This window comes from Gallus gallus, chromosome 5 (assembly GCF_016699485.2).
Source record: "Gallus gallus isolate bGalGal1 chromosome 5, bGalGal1.mat.broiler.GRCg7b, whole genome shotgun sequence".
Taxonomy (NCBI): Eukaryota; Metazoa; Chordata; class Aves; order Galliformes; family Phasianidae; genus Gallus; species Gallus gallus.
In genome coordinates, this window is record NC_052536.1 from 33,581,361 (window position 1) to 33,600,642 (window position 19,282).

The window sequence follows — 19,282 nt, forward strand, 5'->3', positions numbered from 1 at the left end:
TCTCTGTTAGAGCCAAACATGAACACAGTTTGATTGCTACTAGGAGGAAGAAAGCATCTGACAAAGATGATGTATGTGTTTTGCTCGACTCTCTTTAGAATTAGTTTTCAATTTGAGTGAAACACAAGGATTTCTTCTCAATGTGCATTTCTTCTGTGTCTCTAGAAATTTTGCAATCCCATGAGTGGAGGAGTCAGTAACTGGAACATCTAATGAGAATACTGACAACTCTGAGGTCTTAGTCTTCTGATATGTAATACTTTAATCTTGTTCAAATGTATTTTATTTGGAAGTAAACATGTAGGATCAAGCCTTTGAGTGCCAGTGATAGAGTTATCTAAGACTCTGTATGCTCAGCAAAGATACATTCTTTACATTGTGAATGTAAATCAGAGCCGGTTAAGGTTACGTTGGCATAGAATGCACAGTGGCTGGATTATTTCTATATACAAAATATGTATTTAAATATTATGTATATATATATATATAAATAATATATAAAAATATATTTATATAAATATATTTTATACAAAAATTTTAATGTTATATATTATATAAATTATATAAATATAATCTATATAAATATATTTATGTATATAGATATTTTATTATGGTAATATATCTATATATTAGCAACTGAAAGAACTGCAGCGCCTGAAGGAACTGGGGCTGTTTAGTCTGGGGAAGAGGAGGCTGAGGGGAGACCTTATTGCTCTCTTCCAGTATCTGAAAGGTGATTACAATGAGTGCGGGGTTGGTCTCTTCTCACTGGTGACAGGTGACAGGAAAAGGGAAAATGGCCTCAAGTTGTGCCAGGGTAAGTTTAGGTTGGATCTCAGGAAGAACTTCTTTACAGAAAGGGTTGTTAAGCACTGGAATAGGCTCCCCAGGGAGGTGCTTGAGTCACCATCTCTGAAATGTTTAAAAACCATTTGGATGTGGTGCTCAGGGACATGATCTAGCGGAGGGTTGTTAGAGTTAGTGTGGTATGGTTAGGTCATTATTGGACTTAATGATCTTGAAGGTCTTTTACAACCTGATCAATTCTATGATTCCATGATTCTAAGTCTAGCCTATGATCACATGACTACTATAATGAAGGATGAACATGTCCATTCATCCTCTTTAGGTTCCAGTTTGCTCCATGTATATAGAAATGCATTTAAACATTTGTATTAAGGCATACTTTGGCACAGACACTCAAACAAACTTTAGTACATGTATGATTTTTTTTTAATTACATGTTAATTTTAATATTCTCTAAAATGAAACTAAATTTCCATTAATAGTCTTTCATTTTTTATGTATCAATCATAATAGAATGCAAAAAACAAAACAGATACATACCTATGTCATGAAACAATGCAAATGCTACAATCCAGTTTTCATCTCCGTCTTAAAGAAACAAGACTATTTCCTATTTAACTGTCTGTTAATGGTCTGTCTGACCATGGCTTCCCAAGACCCTGTGAATTTCTAACTAATTGATTAAGTGGTATTTATGTTGATATTGGTTTTAGTAAGTTGAATTAGCCAGTAAAATTAAAGAGAGCAAAAATGTTTTTTTGAAAGTGAAGAATGCCAAATTCAGGAACGTATACAATTTTAAAAATAGTCTTCCTAACTCAAACCAGAAATAGCAGATGTATAGCAAGATAAATAAAAGAAATAGATATGCATTTATTCCTGAATGAATTAAACCATTATTTTGAAAAGTATTTCATTAAACACTTGGGGATTTCAAAGAGGAAAATAGATTTTAAGTACAGGGCTGTTCTTTTTTTTTTGTGTTATTACACATCTGAATCTGTTCTGCATTTTAACAAGTCAGGAAGAAAGCAAACTACTTGTGTTCTTTTCCAGAATAGTGCAAGTTCTGCACTTTCTGGATGAGGACAGCAGATGGTTAGCACATACATACTGTGTGCACACCTGAATTCCTTCATAGTGAGCAAGATGGTGTTGTTGCAGCATAATAATTTCAACAAATACTACCCAAATGTTCAAAATGCCTTGCAGCCAAGATCATTAAGATTCTACTGTTTGTTTCTGTTCACATATGTGAGTCTGTCTGCTTATATCTTGACTCATAAGAAAGCATGAATAGCTCAATGCCCAGAGGTTCACAGCTGTTTACTTTTTAATACCAGAGCAGAGATTTAGCCTCTAGCTGGAAGGGTGGGCTTTTACCTAGAACCAAGAAATGCAGTCTAGTAGTATGGTATATGAGTCGTCACTTTATCTCTGTTGCTTGTTAAAGGCGTTCTGATGCAACATTTCTGCTAGAGTTAAGTAGGTCAGGTCTGAGTAAGACCTAGTAAGTAATGGGCCTCAGTAGAAGCTCCCTTTAAACAATTACCAGCCATGGCATTGCATTTTGAATGGTGTGCAATAGTGTAAACTTTTGACCATGATAGGATATGCAAGATGCTACTTGAATGCAAAAATATGTAACAAATATTATATGCCTTTCTCCATATCTAAAATGATTTATTCTTTTCTACTGTTACTTCATGATACTTATGCAAAGATACACATTTAATACTAAAATTGCAGACACTGGTGTTTCACCACAAAATAAAAAAGCTCACCTTTCTACAAATTATGAAAAAATTGCCTTAGTCTGAAAATCTAAGATAAAACATTTTCTTTTAATTAAAAAAAAAACACTGAATTTCCTTAGTGATTATGTTAGACTTAAAAGTGGCAAGTAGAACAAGGTATAAGCATATATCAGTAAGCAAAATTTAAAAATTATTCATAATAAAGAGAAAAAAAACACATTTCAAATAAATATTCCATCTTTTCAATATGAAGCTGACCTAGCATTATTTATTCCTGAGTCACACACAGAAACATTGCTGTGCAGTGGACCATAATAGCATGAAAGTCTGACCACTCTGCAGATTTATAGGATCCCAGTAGGATTTTCTTTCTAAATATAAGATATATGGTATATGTGCAGGCAGAGTCTTAAAACAATATTAATGTCTTGATATCAGTGTTGCCAAGAAAGCACTGATCCTTTGAACCACTGCTGTTGCTGTGCAATTCTGTCATTTGAAAACTTGAATGAAATCTAAGTGTCTCAATGCAAGCATGCATCGAAGTCTTTTTAAATGACACACTAAATGTGATAAATGAATTAATCATTTTGAAGTTATTGGCATGTTTTCTGAAAAGATACAACTTCTTAACAAGCTTTCTTAAACACTTTAATTACCCCTACTCTAAGAACAATTGGACATGCAGAGTGTATAAAGGGAAAGCTATTTGTTTGCAGACAGCGTTGAATGTGAAGGTGATCCTATAATTGGCTACAGTTTTAGCTTTTCCATCATCACCCTCACACATGAAGGTCTTCAGTGTTTGTCAAAGTTGTAGACACTCCACAGACAGTTTACTGGATCTTCAGTGTACTGAAACTTTTCAGAAACCACTGTGAAGAAAAAATGCATTCTCTGAATTATTAGTCAGCTGTAGATTCCGCATAGGAAAAAGCTGGTAACAAATGTCTATTAATTTCTTTTATTTATTATATATCCAGTTTCAGTACTATGGCATCTGGTTTCCATTTGTGAAGTAGAGACCTGCTTATATGCATATCCTGTAATGTTTCTTTCTACATTAACTTCAGATTTGAAATGGAACTAACATGGAACACTTATATTTGCTCCCCTATGGATCTCTGGCCCTGTGGAGATGGGCCTTTGGTGGGCTGATAGCTCCTAGATTGGCCAGGAAGGAACCTCCTCCACTTGGCCCTCTGTATTCATGTCTCTTTGTGGGTGTGCAGATGAGATTTTACCATCATACACATTCAGCATGTAGGCTGTTTAGAAAGCATTCAGCAGACAAAACATCCTTATGATGTTTTCTAAAACATCATTCTCAGAACTGCATAAAACAAGGTGTTGTTGGACTTCCATATCAGTCTGTGTACCAAGATCCATAGCAGATGATATAATGACTCTTGTCTTCATGTCTGGTAATGCTGGTGATGAGAACATCAGCTACAGAAAATGATTCCTGAAACTGTTACCTGTTACCACAAATAAAAACAGAAGTTTTCTCATACTTACCTGGGTAAATTAAGATAAACTCTTAGTGCATATTTACTCTGAGGAGAGATCACTGTATTACAGGTTATTTACTTGCAAAGTTAAAGTCTTGTTAACTCTTATGCAGTATATTGACTTGTAAACAGAAAGTGTGTTGGTTCCTCTAGCGCTTTAGCTGGCAAGCTTCAGACCTACCAAACCTAGTTATTATTTTGGACAAAAGTACAAACTACAGTTTGTGATCTCTGATAGTTCTGTGCCAATGTTATTAATGCCCTCATTCACGCACCCCGGAAAAATACCAGTTCACATGATTACCTTGTTTCCATGTGTTTGCTGTTGGTTTTATACCAGTTTGGTACTTCTAATAATATTAACAGGCAAGACTCTCATTTGTCATCTTTGGAAGCAAAATGATCTCAGATGAATTTTTCAAATTAAATTCTCATTGATTTTATGGATGATAAAACTATATGATACAAAAAAAGAACATAACAGGGTATTCTGGGAGATACTCGCAACCAATAGCTACTAGTTCCCAATGGAATATTCCTTACACATATAATGTGTACCGGGTATTAGAGAGAGCTCAGCATTTCTGAGGAGACCTTACTGTGGCCTTCCAGTACTTGAAGGGAGTTTACGAGCAGGAGGGGGATTGACACTGCATAATCTGATAGTGATAGGGCAAAGGGGAAATGGCTTCAAACTAAAAGAGGGGAGATTTAGGTTAAATGTTAGAAAGAAACTTTTTACTCAGAGGGTGGCGAGGTGCTGGAACAAGTTGCCCAGAGGGGCTGTGGATTTCTGGAGGCACTAAAGGCCAGGCTGGATGGGATCCTGGGCAGCCTGATCTAGTGGTTGGCAACCCCACCCATAGCAAGGGCATTGGAACTAGATGCTTTAAGGTATCCTCCAACATAAGCCATTCTATGATTTCCTATTTCAATTAGTTTTATGAAATGCATGGAATGATTTTAGAAGAGTCTTATATACAGTTTAAGAGAAAACACAGACCCCATCTGAATGGAAATATGGACTAGACACAGCTGTATCATTCTACAAGGTTAGACTGAAAAGGTACAGAATTTCTGGTTCAAAATATATAGGTGAATGTATTTTTTTAAATAAAACTCAAATTATTTTCCTGAAGTATGACTAAGCACAAGTTTGATTTTTGCACCAATATATTACAACATTTCTATTTCTGATCCTTCTCTATTTGGAGTACTGAGAGCGAGAAAATTTCTAGATTGGATTTTCTGCATGGAAATTTTTTCCAATTTGTTTGTAAAATTAATATTTTGTTTCTGAAAACAAGAGGATATTCAGTGCAAAATACCTTTAATGTTTCTTTTAAGGTGCTTTATTTTAAGCTTCCATCACCTTCAACTCTTCCTAACTTAATGTATTTTAATGTAATTTTTTGTCACCAGGAGCACTATTGCAAGTAAGGCAACATGAATGATTGCTGTTACCATTCATGTATTGTATATTCGGAGAATTAGCTCTAGCAAAAACATCTCTTGTTCTCAAGTAAGCATGCATTAGCAAAACTATTAGCAAGGCTAGTGCAGCTGATCTCAGCTATAACATATTCTGCATGTCTAATATGATTATGATATTTTTTCTTTATAAATGCCCTTTTAAAGCCTCCAGATGAGTGTTAACCAGCTATTACAGTGTTTTACAAGATCTTCATGGCAAAGGAAGAAACCTTTCTCTGCTGCTATTTAAAATAAGATTTTTATATGTATGTATTATTTCTCAGTGATAGTTTAGGGTTCTAAAGTTACCCCCAGATATCACAATCTTGCAGTAAGTCGTATGGTACTATGAAGACTTTTGTAATTCATCACACCCTTTTTGTGTTTAATAACTTTGATGTTAACCCATGAGTAGGATGTCCTTCAGTGAATGAAATCTATTTTTACAGCTGTTTTAAAATTGATTAGATTGCAGGCACGCCTACTGAAATCACTCAACCAATTGAAGAAACAGAATGAGATCTGGATTATAGGGTTTCAGATAATACCAAGTCCCTTGTGAAAGGTATGTTATTTCTTCTCTTTGTTCTGCTTTTGGAAAAGTATAGCTGTGGGATGGGTTTTTTTTCAACTGTATAGGTCACAGGAGTTAAAGATTTCCAAAGCAAAATCAGAGTCTGTGTTCTGAATAAAACTAATCGAGAGGAGAGTGATTTGCAGTGGTGTTTAGTATGTTATGTATGATCATCGTTAGTGTCCTTTCAAGGACATATAAAGATCTTCTTTAACTTTCTTTTTTTTTTTTCCAAAGTAATTTAAGTATTTCAGTTATGGTTATTATATAACCACATCATTAGTTAGCAAAGCTCTTACAGTGAATCATGCTTCATGTTATATTATGTAATTATTAAAGATATCCCTCCCCCCCCTTTTTTTCTTCAAAGTGGCAACCAAAAAGTTGTTTCCTTGCAGTAGAGATTGAAAGGCTGCTTCCCTTTTAACCAAATTTCTTGTGGTTAAATCAGTCCTAACTAGAGCAACTGTTTCAAGGGATTTCAGCATGCACAGCTTCTTCAGCTCAGCCTGTAAAAAATAGTGATTCTACAGAAAAAAAAAAATGAGCTAAATACAGCTGAGGATTCTAGTGATAAGCTTGGCATTTTTCTTTCATAAACCATTAGGCCCAATTTTGTCATTTATGGACTGTTAAGGCACTGAAGTTTTCTTCAAGTCAGATTCGTATATGCTTATATTTCCAGAGAAGTCTTTTGTTTGCAGGAAAAGATGCATGAACAAACCCCAAAAGAGTACATTTCTAGTATCAATAAACACATACATCTTTATTTTTGACTAAAATAGTGCTCATTCACCTGAAATACTTTTGTTCATTTACATTCTGTAACTTTAGTGAGTTAAAAGATGTTGACTCAATATACCCACACTGATGTTGACAAAATGTACAAGTTTGTTTGTATGTAAATATAAGTAGGAGAGTTAATTTATATTAATATCATAAGGCTTTCAGCCCTGTCCTCTATTACATCCTCAAAAGCTAGTAATGATATAGCCACAAAGTTACTATCAATTGAAATGAAAACCGCTCCACTAACTAGAATGATACATCAGTACAAGTTCCACAACAATCTGTCCTGTTTTTTTCAGTAGTGTTATTGATTTGGATCACAGAACAGGAAATATTTACCACACTTGACGATTACACAATTTTAGAGAAAATGCAAGCATAATGGAAAACAATAATTACATTCAAAAAATTCTTAATAGACTGAAAAGTTGTTGCTGAAAACAAGTTGCAGGAAGGAGGACCAAATGCCAAAGTTTTACATACAGGCAGGCAGCAAAGATGTATGACAAGATTTGATTCTATGACAAGGAGATCCACTTAGTGGATGAAGGTAAGGCTGATGATGTGGTCTACCTGGACTTCAGTAAAGCCTTTGACACTGTCCCCCACAACATCCTCGTGAAAAAGCTGGCTGCCCACAGTTTGGATGGGCATACACTCCATTGGGTGAAACACAAGCTGGATGACTGGGCCCAAAGAGGCCCATTGACCACAAGGTCAGTGGAATTAAATCCAGTTGGTGGTCAGTCACGAGTGGTGTCTCCCAGGGCTCAGTACTGGGGCCACTTCTATTTAATATCTTTATCAATGATCTTGATGAGGGGATTGAGGGGATTACTTACCCTCAGTAAGCTTGCAGATTACACCAAGCTGGGAGGGAGTGTTGATCTGCCAGAAGAGAGAAAGGCACTACAGAATAGACTGGATTGATGGGCCAAAGTAAACCATATGAGTTTCAATAGGGCCAAGAGTCGGGTCCTGCATTTTGGTCACAACAACCCCAAGCAACCCTACAGGCCTGGGGAGGAGTGGCTGGAAAGCTGCCTGATGGAAAGGTGCTGGTGGACAGTAGGCTGAATATGAGCCAGCAGTGTGCCCAGGTGGCCAAGAAGGCCAATGATATCCTGGCTTTTATCAGGAATGGTGTGGTGAGCAGGACTGGGGAAGTAATCCTGCCCCTGTACTCAGCACTGGTGAGGCCTCACCTTGAGTACTGTGTTCAACTTTGGGCACCTCAATACAGAAAGGACATTGAGGTGCTGGAGCAGGTCCAAAGAAGGGCAGCAAGGCTTGTGAAGGGCTTGGAGTATATGCCCTATAAGGAGCAACTAAAGGAACTAGTGCTGTTTAGTCTGGGGAAGAGGAGGCTGAGGGGAGAGCTTGTTGCTCTCTTCCAATATCTGAAAGGTGATGACAATGAGTGCAGGGCTGGTCTCTTCTCACTGGTGACAGGTGACAGAATGACGGGAAATGGCCTCAAGTTGCACCAGGGGAGGTTTAGGTTGGGTATCAGGAAAAACTTTACAGAAAGGGTTGTTAAGCACTGGAATAGACTCCCCAGGGAGGTGGTTGAGTCACCATCCATGAATGTGTTTAGAAACTGTTTGGATGTGGTGCTCAGGGACATGATTTAGCTGTGAGTTGTTAGGCCTGCAGAACAAGATCTGAAACAGCAAATCTCATTCCTTGTTGCTTAAGGCATGTTGAATTATTATTTTGGTCTGCTCAATATTGGTTGGAAAACCATTCAGTCATGGAGAATGATAGATATATCAAGATATGCAAATCTGGACAGAATACAGAAAAAGAGAAACTAAAACACAGAGAAAACTTGATGTATGATGACAAGTTGAAAGAAGGAAGCTGAAACAGACGGAGAGATGGCAGTAAGGAGAGAATATGCTTGTAACTCACCCTATGTTAGATATAATGAGAAACAATAGCCTAAAATTTCAGGAAAGAAAATTTAACCTGTACATTGAAAACCACCATGTAAATGGAAAGTATAGAAACATATTGGTGTAGTTATCCTCAGCAGACTGTAGAATCAACATCAGTTACATGGTCTATAAAGACCAGACTAGTCGCTTTGTTCATCTCAAACTCAATACCACCAAAAAGTCAGTTGTTATGACTTAATAAATAATTAATGAAGTGATACAATCAAAAGCAAACACTAATCTCATTTGCAAAAGCCTGATTGAAAACATGAATTACATGGAGCACTAAGTACAATTTATCTTCATGAATATGAAAGTACCAGTTGCTTTAGCATGTGGGAAAGATAAATTTTCCTTCTTGGTTTGTCAGTGGTTCACCTCTGAGCAACACTGAGTGTTTTAGCAGGTTATGTTGCCATCTAACAATATCCAGAAGACCCTGGCATTTTTAAAGATAGGGATGAAGGGAACTGAGGTGATAAAAGGAAAATTTTCACCACTGAGTTAATATTAAGAAAACCAGAAAGAGTGGGACAAAAGGAGGGAAGGGGATTTTGAATATGAATAGCTCTCTCAGAGATAATCTGCTGTAAAAATAAGCATGACTCCCCACTGTCAGATTCCTTTCTATTAATACAAGTTGAAGATGCAGGGCTGAACATCAGCCAGAAATTATGAAGCGTGTTTTAGCTTGACAGCTAGACATGAATAGAGTGAGAAAAACTTTTGGAACCTACTAAGTACCAGGTACAGGTACAGGTATTATCATATTTTCTGTACTTATTGTCTTGGTGCTTGCTTATCTTTTGTTTGATTGTTTTTATTTTGTAAACAAATACATTTCTTTCCCCACTGTCTCAAGGCCAGTGAATTTCACTGTTATTCTATGATACAAGATTATTCAAGGAAGTGCCAAACCTGCAGATGGGTATAATCAAGCATTCTATCTTTTCCCAATACATTTTTGGAGGTTTACATTGTCTCTACTTTTACTGGAGAGCTGATAATATAGAAGTCCACAAGCTTTCAGATATTAACCAAGCAAATTATTTGAACTTGTCAGAGCATCTTTAAATCCCTTGATGAATCTTTTTGGGATTAGATTTCAGAAAATACATCTGGATTAATTCAGATAGAGTTCATTCTGTTTTGCAAGAGGATGGTAAATTAGATGATTTATTATGGTCCCTTCCTATTTTCAGAAAGGCTATGGGTGTATCTACTGTGAAATCAAAATAGGTATTGCGGCATGAATGATGGCACAAATTACCTTTAAGGTGATTAGCATGGTCAGTAAGAGCAGTGAAGACCTTTCAGAGCTGCGCAGGCTTTCTGGCATTCTGGATGCATGGTCACAGGCTCCATTATTCTAATATGCCACACTTCCCTGCTGTTTCTACTTCTCTTCTCTTCCTCTGTGTAATGTATAAGCCCTACTATATACACTTGGCTATTATATTCCATCAAGTACATTGAAAGCTCTTTAATATAGGGTAAATTTAAAGGGGACCAATCTTGTCCAAAGTGGATGTCCTTTTTTATATATTAAGCTTACACATCAGATTCAACTGAATTATCACAAATTAATAAATTTGCATGATTAGCTGAACTATGATTTCTGTCTCTGTGGATATTCCCACTTTACAGGAAGTGAAAGGAAATATGACATCACTTAGAATGAAATGAGAAATTGACTGACTAATTGACTATAATATCAAGATTTACCTAGTTGCTTACAAAGAACAGCTCCTTTGGAATCCTTTCCTATGACTTCAACTAAGAAGTAACAAAATACTTATTTCCAGAAAAAGTGTTTGCTAGGCTTCAGTAGATCATGGGTATTGGAGTTTGTAATCATTTTTTGAATGTTTTGTTCTATATTTTTGTCTTCTGAACTATTTTATAAAGATAATTCTTAAGTAATTGATAAAAAATTCAAGTCTGTGTAAGAAAATATGGGCATTGAAAGGAATTTAAGCAGTCCTCTTATTAATAGTATACTCAATTACTCATGGCTCAGCTGACAGGCATTTATTTACACTCTGGTCTCTTTATTTTTAGTCCAAGGCTTCCGTTTCTTAAGCCAGACCTTGCAGCACTAAAGGAAACAACTCAATAAAACCAATTTGGATACAATGCTCAGAACTGGTACTTAGTACAATATCCAGTGTTGGTGACATGATGTCTGGAGCCCTGCCAATGCTGATTTAGCAGTATATGCCAGCTCAGTGAATCAGAAACAGTTTTTACATGTGCCAGCTCAATTGTGCAAGGTTGCTCAGAAAACCCTTTCAATTTTCAGGCAGAATAATTGCTGTATTTCCAATCTACTTTTCTTAGGAGAAAGGAACAAAGGAATGGAAAAGCATCAATAGAATGGCTTTTACTATAAAATTTGTAGCCTGCTCTAGAAGGTCACTGTTTGAAAATATTTCTCTGTAAGTGAGTATTTAGGTCATGTGATAGTGGGTGCAGCTTTCTGTCATTCAAGTATGGAGGAGCAAAAATAGTAATGGAAGAAAATAAGTACTAGGAAACAGTAAGAATAAAGGTTAAAGAGACACTTGCTTAGGGGAAAAAAAAATTAGCAAAGACTTAGGAATGCTTATGTGTAGTTCTATTTAAGTTTAGCCCACAATTCATATCTGAGGGGAAAAGAGAAAGATGGAAAACAGGTATGATCCTTTTTAACATGTGGATAATAAAATCAACCAGGAACAGCGTAGTTGTTGGGATAGTGTTTTTCTCTGAGTACGGAAAGAATTTGTAGAAAATGCCAGTTTCAGTCCAATTCCTGCACAGTTCTTCTGTTCAGCACACTATGAAATATGAAAGCAAAATTTTTAAGAACCAAGCCAAAATAGCTATTCATCATTTGCCTAGGACACCATCATTACTGACTGGTTTCATAAAAAGCAAATTGTAATTTAGTTTTATGGAAACCAGAACCCATCTGGAATAGGTTTAAGTTGCTTGATTTAAAAATAGTAATAAGACTGGAAAAAAAGGAGGAAATCTACATTATAATAGTCACTGAAATCAGTAACCATCATTTACTGAGTACCTGTGACAAGACTGGTACAACAAAGAAAAGTTACCATGTACTCAAATTTTCACATAAGGAGATTACAACCTCAGTAAGAGGATCAACATCGTTTCAACACCCAAATCCATGTTCCCTACCCCAAAACCTAGCTACAGTACTTGGTGTAGGTGGTAGGAAAAAGCAATTCTCCATTCCTACTCTTTGAATGAATAACCATCACATGCAGTAATATTTACTTTTTCCCAAGGGATGAAGCACCTCTTAAGTTCCCAAACAACACCTAATTCCAATGAGTTTCATGGGAAAGATAACTTTGTACTACTTGTTACCTCTGAAAAGAAATCCATCCTAGCATTTTTGTTTCAATCTTTCTTACTTTGCCTGCTTTTACCCCTGTCTCTATCAAAGCTGGCTGAACTCCCTATCAGAATTCCTTCTTAATCCTTTTTCTGTGCCTATGTTTCCTGTTTCATATCTTACCTTTACACATTACATGATGTCATCCTTTGTCATTATACCGATCTTTCATTTACAGAAAGTTTCCTCTCAGTGTTGTTTTGATCTAATCAAAGCAGATGGTTTTCAGTCAGCAGAAGATATCTTCAGTGCATGTCAATGAAAATAACAGAGTGAATGTATTTACTTTAAACCTAAAATTTAGCTTACATTTTCCCTATTCCACTTGAGAGATGACATAAGATACATCTAATAGTTATATATTAGCAGATAGGTTTTTAAATTGGCATAGGTAGAGAAGTTTTAATGTTGGCTAAACTGATCTTAAAGATGTGTTGCATTAAAAACAAATAATAGTTCAGATAAAAGTAACAGGATAAATAAATCAAGAGCACAACTGATAGATTTGTTGGCATCAGTTTCAAACTACCTTTGGGCCAGTTATGTCCCTTGCTGATGGCTGATTATCCATGCTGTGACAGCAGAGGCATCTGTTTTGATTTGCAAGATCTAGTTCACATATGGAATCAGAATAACCATATTCACATAGATTTGCACTCTATGGAACTCAGTCTTTCAGGGTGAAAAGGCTCAACGTAGAGAGAGTAATATAATTTATTATTGCCCATTTACTAACAGACTAGAGCAATGAGGAATTACAAACACCTTCCTTCTCCTTGTTTACCCTCCTCTACCTTCTGTCCCTGAGCAATTCAGGGAAACAAGGAATAGGGGCTGTGGTCAGTTCATAACACTTTTTCTCTGCCATTTCTTCATGGTAACTCCTGTTCCCTGCCACATGTGAAGTCCCTCCTATGGGATGATGTCCCAGAACTGAACTGAACTGAAAGGCTGTGGCTTTTCAAACATTGCTCCAAGACGGGTCCATATCATGGGGACACCCTTTGGGAGTGCACTGTTCCTACATGGGCTCCCATCAGTGGCAGCTCCCTGAGACCTCCTTCCCCACTGTAGGTTCCTCTCCATGGGCTGCCGCTCCAGCCTGAGGCTGCCCCTGTGGGGATTTCTCTGTGGGCTGTGATATTCCCCACTGTGGGCTTCAGCCCCAGCACCTAAATCACCTCCTGCCCTCCTTCTTCACTGAACTTGGTGTCTGTGGGATTCTCTCTGTTATATTTTCTCTCTCCCAGCTGCTGCTGCATAGCATTTTTTTGCTTTCCTAAATCTGCTCTCATAGAGGTAGTACTAGTATCACTCAATGGCTCAGCTTTGGCCAGTGGTGGGCCCCATCTGTGGGGGATGATTAAGGGCAACATCCGTGCCCTTAAACTTGAGTCATTCAACTAAATGCATAGTGGTTTTTGCAATGTGCTTTTGTAAATTAATCTATAATTCTTAACAAAGAATTGTGTGATGTTCGTAGTGTCATTCTATGATATTTTCTTTAAAATATGGGGCAAATAAAAAAAAAAATCCTCACTACATACCTTTATCCAGAAACCATCAGTCATGGGTGTTCTGATGAGCCAATGATGACCAGTATTATAAAGTCATTTTTTGTGTTCCCAATACTGATCTTATCTCCAGTATCAAGCAGACTTCTGTTGCTAAGGCCTAGCTCATTTGATTCTAATAGCTTGAAACACAGAAAAACAGTTTCCTGTATTTGCTTCTAGGCATTATTTACCTTCCACAGTCCTCGAAAAGGAAATTCTCAAGAGTTCTTAATATCTGATGAAGTACTTATAATAACCACTTAAATGATAAAATTAAGTAAAGAGATTTCTTAATACTGACCAGATTTCCTCCTAAATATGACTCACAATAAGAACTGAAATAAAAAAAAAAATCACATTATTTTTGTGAATGGAAAGAATCCATTTTAACAAAATCACCGAGGATTATACAGGTTCATTTTAAATTTTGGTTTATTTAAAAAGTGCATCAAAGTCAGTAAAAGCAGACACTATTAATCCAACATAGGATGGAGGATTCAGCTCTTCAGATTCTCCCTTTCACTACAAAACATCTGCATTGAAAGACGTATACAAAAACTGTAAGATCAAAAAATGTTTAAATCTCTAAAATCACACACAACTTCAAGTAGAAAACCTTAGTATAAAAGCTGATTTACAGAATGGATTTACACGAGTCCATGTAATCTATGTCTACAGGATTGGTTGTTCATATAGCCATGTTCTCACATTCCAAAATTTGGTTCATAATAGATCTTAAACTTCACATAGAGGAACACAGACATTTGAGAATAGAAGCAGGTGTCATTGCAAAGTACAGCACTATGCAACAATATTGCAAGGAGAGTGTCATAATGACGTATTACGCCAGACAAAATTTGATCTTGTTTGTAGTCCGGCAATCCATACAGATCATCTGCTTTGCTATGCAAGTATGTGATGGGGTCAAATAGCAGAATAGAAATCAAATTTCTCTTGGCAAAGAAAAATATTTGTAACAGAAGAGGTCAGTAATCTAGACATCATTTATAAATAATACATATCTTCACCCAGGCATATTTGTATGGTCAGAGGCTATAGGGACCATCAAACTTCAGCTTTGTGAGGTATAACCTAAATATTAAATATAACCCAATATCATACTATCAATATGTTCTTCCTCAAAATGACTATTAATCAGAGACCAACTTTTTTTCTGCTACTGAACTAAATCTTATTTCTGGTGAAATGTCACTACAGGCTTCTGTACAGTTGCTGAGCAAAGTCAATGTATTGGTCAAATGGCTTTTGATTTAAATATAAAATACATAACTTTCCACAATAGCAGCTTTGAAATGACTGGCATAATAGGGAAAGTTTAAACAGCCCTAGTAAATATGATGGGTAGTAAATGCCATACGGGGCACAGAGCGTTAATCACACTGTCTGCATTGGTGGCAGTTCCTTATGATATTTGTCTGTGTGTGTGCATTTTTAAAAAGAAAAAGAACAAAACTGAGGACATGGAACAAACATTTGATTGGAAATACTACTCTGTTTCCTACAGAAGTTTCCTTTTGCTTATAGCTGAAATCAGCACAGAGAACTTGAAATGATCTAATAATCCTGTTTCAGAGACTAGTAATTTTTGGATTTAAAGACACTTTCATTTTAATAGAAAATATATCATAACCCTTAATGAACCTTAAAGTATGATTTGGCATTTAAAACACAGCAAGGTATATTTATACTTTTCAGAAAGCTTTACCACCATGTAAATGGGCATCAGTTACGTGCCAATAAGGACAGATAAATAAGTAATTATATTTAATAAAAGAATAATATTTTTTTTTACTGTATTTAAAGTTTCTTTCATTTATCATTTTCTCTGATCTGATTAAATGCAATAAAACTATTGAAGAGTCAAATAAGTCAAATAAGTTAACTTGGAAGATATAGATGTCCATTAAAATTATTCCAGAAAACAGAGAGTACAACACCAGGTGTCCTTTGTCCTGCAGAAAGAATAGATATGCATAGTAGAAATGAATCAATGTGCAATAATTGGAGTGTGGAAGACAGTTTGGCCCAGGCATTCCATTTACTCACTTAATCTTAAACAGCTTCTAGATGCTGATTTTTGGGGGAAAATAACCTGGGCTCATTCAAAATTAGTCAGGGCTTAGGGAAGTAGAGAGAAAGGGAGAGGTTTAACCCTAGTTGTTATAAATGAGTTTGCTCAAAGGAGATGAAGGTGGAAGCAACTAGCATTGATGGGTTCCAAAATATGTTTGGTAGAGAGCACTGTGTTCAAGAGATCTGATAACACTGTGTTTGTAAATCTTTTACTGTTTCTTTTTCATGTGATATCTTCTTGAAAACTTGTTGTGTCTCACTTCAAAGAAAAGAGCACTGAGTTTGTGTAAGTGAACTGAGCCTCTTGTGGTGGCCCCTTGGGTCAACTTTCAGAATATATTTTGAGGTATTTAAATTCAGGTATATCTTTTTTCTCTTCTGTTTTTTTCCTGTCATCATTCTTTATAGTTACATGACACTCTACCTATCTAGAAAAGAAAAAGAAAAAAAAGAAAGTGTACATAGTCTTATTTAGAACCATTAGGGTTTGGAAATGCTCTCAGAAAAGTGAGTTGCTACAAAGCATAGAGCACAATACTTTTTCCAGATATTTTCAGCATCAGTATTTTGGTTCTGTCTTTAGTCACACATCTACTTTATGATATCGGAATATATCCCCTCTCTTTTCCCTTGCTACACAGAAAGCAAGATGTTGTTCTTACCTGTTAGACTAATATAGAATATTCCTACAGAGCAAGAAGGAAGAGATCTGCTGAAGACATTTTGCAGTCGTAGGGCTTTCAGCTATTTGTAGACTTGCTTTGTCAGTTTAAGTAACAGTGAAAGCTCAGCAGTGAATAACATCACTCAGTTCTCATAGCCATAAATTGAGCATATTTCTTAGCATTTGTAAATATATAACATTCCTCAAATGTTTCTCAGATTTTCTGTAGAGAAGCTTCACTCTTCTGTTTCATCACTCTATCCTTCCCAGTTCAATACTAACATTATGAAGCTTCACTAACTTAGTTCCCTGTATCATTCCAGTGTTTTCAGAACTATGTAACAGGAGAAGAAAAGGTGTGAAGCCTAATGTTTTCAGGTTATTGAGATGTTGTGAGATTGGTGCACCAGGGCATTCCTGTTGCTAATTAGATTTAGGTGAAGTAATTTGAATAAGGTTGAGTAATTATATCTGAAAATCCTTGTCTGGGTAAATATATGCTAGATTGTCTGTATAAACAATGAACAATGAAATAATGCTTTTGGGTTGGTTTATGACAGTAGAAAATGGTTACTCATTTATTAGTTTACAGTAGACTTACCTACAGATAGAATGTTCCTGACAGAGCTGAAATTCAAGGTCTGATCTCACTGATGAAATTTGCAGCTAGTGAAAAGAATATGTTTGAAGAAATTATTAGAATTAAGAGAATGAGCACTAAATACAAGGAAATTTCAAGAAAAATGCCATCTTTATTATTCTTAAGAAGCATATACAGAGTTACATCATAATTAATGTTTTCTCTGTTCGGATGAGATGTGTGAACATGCACGGGCAAAAATGTACACATCTTTGTATTAAACTTGAATGGAATCCTTACATATTTACCCTTCATATTTTTTCTTTTAGGGGTATGTATCTGTCAAGCTCATGATCACTGAATGCAATTCTGTCACATTAAAAAAATAAGATGAGATGACTGTGAACAAGGCCAATGACACTGAGCTATAACAGGACAGAATAAAGCAGAAGGTTTGATAATGAGAGATTACACTTTCCAGCTATTCTTGAGGACCAGAGGGAGGGAATTATTTGGTTTATGCTGGCAGCAATTTCCCTAAGCCATGTGAGATGGCATACCTCAAGCTGTTGCAAATGTAGGCAGAACAACCACAGGCCATGGCTCTTGGTTGGATTTAGGTTCCCTGGGGCATAAAATATATTGAAAAGGCTCCTAAATAGGAGCTGATCACTTAATTTGACTGTTTGAATGGAAGTCCCACATATTCTTCAATCACTAACACTTGTTCACAGCTCCCTTGAAGCTTAATAATCACTTCTGATTTTTTTAAAATTAGATTAGCTGCTCATGGTTACAGTTTTACAACTGTAACATATCAAATGTGTTAAGCAGTACTTACGCACTGTCCCCTTTTCTAGGTTCTGTAAAGCTGCAGTGAACAAAGGTTATTAAGTTCCTGCTGTGTTCAAGTTTCCTACAGGTCAGTTTTAATAAACTGTTTGTTTGTTCAGAAATGTGCAGCAGCCACGTTAATCTCCAACCCTTGAAAACTTAAACCGAGCTTTCGCAAAAAAGAGCATTTGAAAAGAGAAATATATTAGTATTTATTTGTAGATATTTAAATAGCCTGTGATTTATCCCTTTTCTGTAACAAAATTGTGATTAATTGCAATGGTTAAAGATTGTGTTGTACATTTTTCTGAAGCAACAATACTTAGAGCATTTTGTTCTTTATAATGTCACTGCAAGAAAAAATCTTTCAAAGTTTTCTGTCTGAGAGAAAAAGAAACACCTTTCTCTTTATTGAAATACAAAAAAACATCTATTCTTATGTTAATTCTACGTCTGACTTATAAATGACCTTTTTTGTCATTCCTCTACAGGAGTTGATTGATTCATACTACTAGTCTAAAATGTACATACAAATCACAGTGCTAAGAAAATTTTTGTAAGGTCAAATAATGTAAAATATATTATAAAGTATTTCACAGTTACTTACATTATATTTCAATTTAAATCTAGTCAGGTGTTTTGTAAGGATAGTATGCCTTAGACAGAAGTGAGGCACTGACTTTATCTATATAATTACGTTTAGAAAGGTAAGAATGTTAATGTGTTTATGTATGTCTGCTCGTGTGCATACTCTACAGACCATTTGTAAACTGCCATAAAGATTCGTCACCTAATTAGTTGCTACTGTATATTATTTTTAAAAGATCCAGATAGAGGATACATTGGCAAATGTTCAGACCATCTTTATGTTATTACATCTAATTGTAAACATCAACACATTTAATTATCATGTAAGCATGAACAATTATGTCATTACTTTGTAAACATGCATGAAAGGTTATGTATCACTACCATAAATTATAAAATATTATTAATATAATGAAAGACAACAATACCAAACTTCTTCCCCAGTCTTTGGTTTACTCATCATTTGATAAAGTCATGTTTTTCTGCTTGAGAATATGTATCTATTCCATATGGAAAATTGAGAGGTTTCTCAATCTTTCCTTTAATATTTTATTGAAATTACTTATACAAGAGTAGCTCCTTGACAGTATGGAGTCACATACATACACACAGATAAAAAAAGTGAATAAGAAGTAGGCTAACAAAAAGGTAGTAATTTTATATGATCATTTTCACACATGCTCCTACACATAAAATACACATAAAATAGAGA

At 35.7% G+C, this 19,282-nt stretch overlaps 1 long non-coding RNA gene across 1 annotated transcript in view; it reads left to right on the forward strand.

Moving 5' to 3' along the window:
* LOC101747910 overlaps window positions 1-6,113 on the forward strand; it is a 145,970-nt gene extending 139,857 nt beyond the window's left edge. The window contains exon 3 of the long non-coding RNA XR_005860596.2: window positions 6,017-6,113. This is a non-coding gene — a long non-coding RNA (uncharacterized LOC101747910). The remainder of the gene's footprint in view (window positions 1-6,016) is intronic.
* The last annotated feature ends 13,169 nt before the right edge of the window (window positions 6,114-19,282 follow it).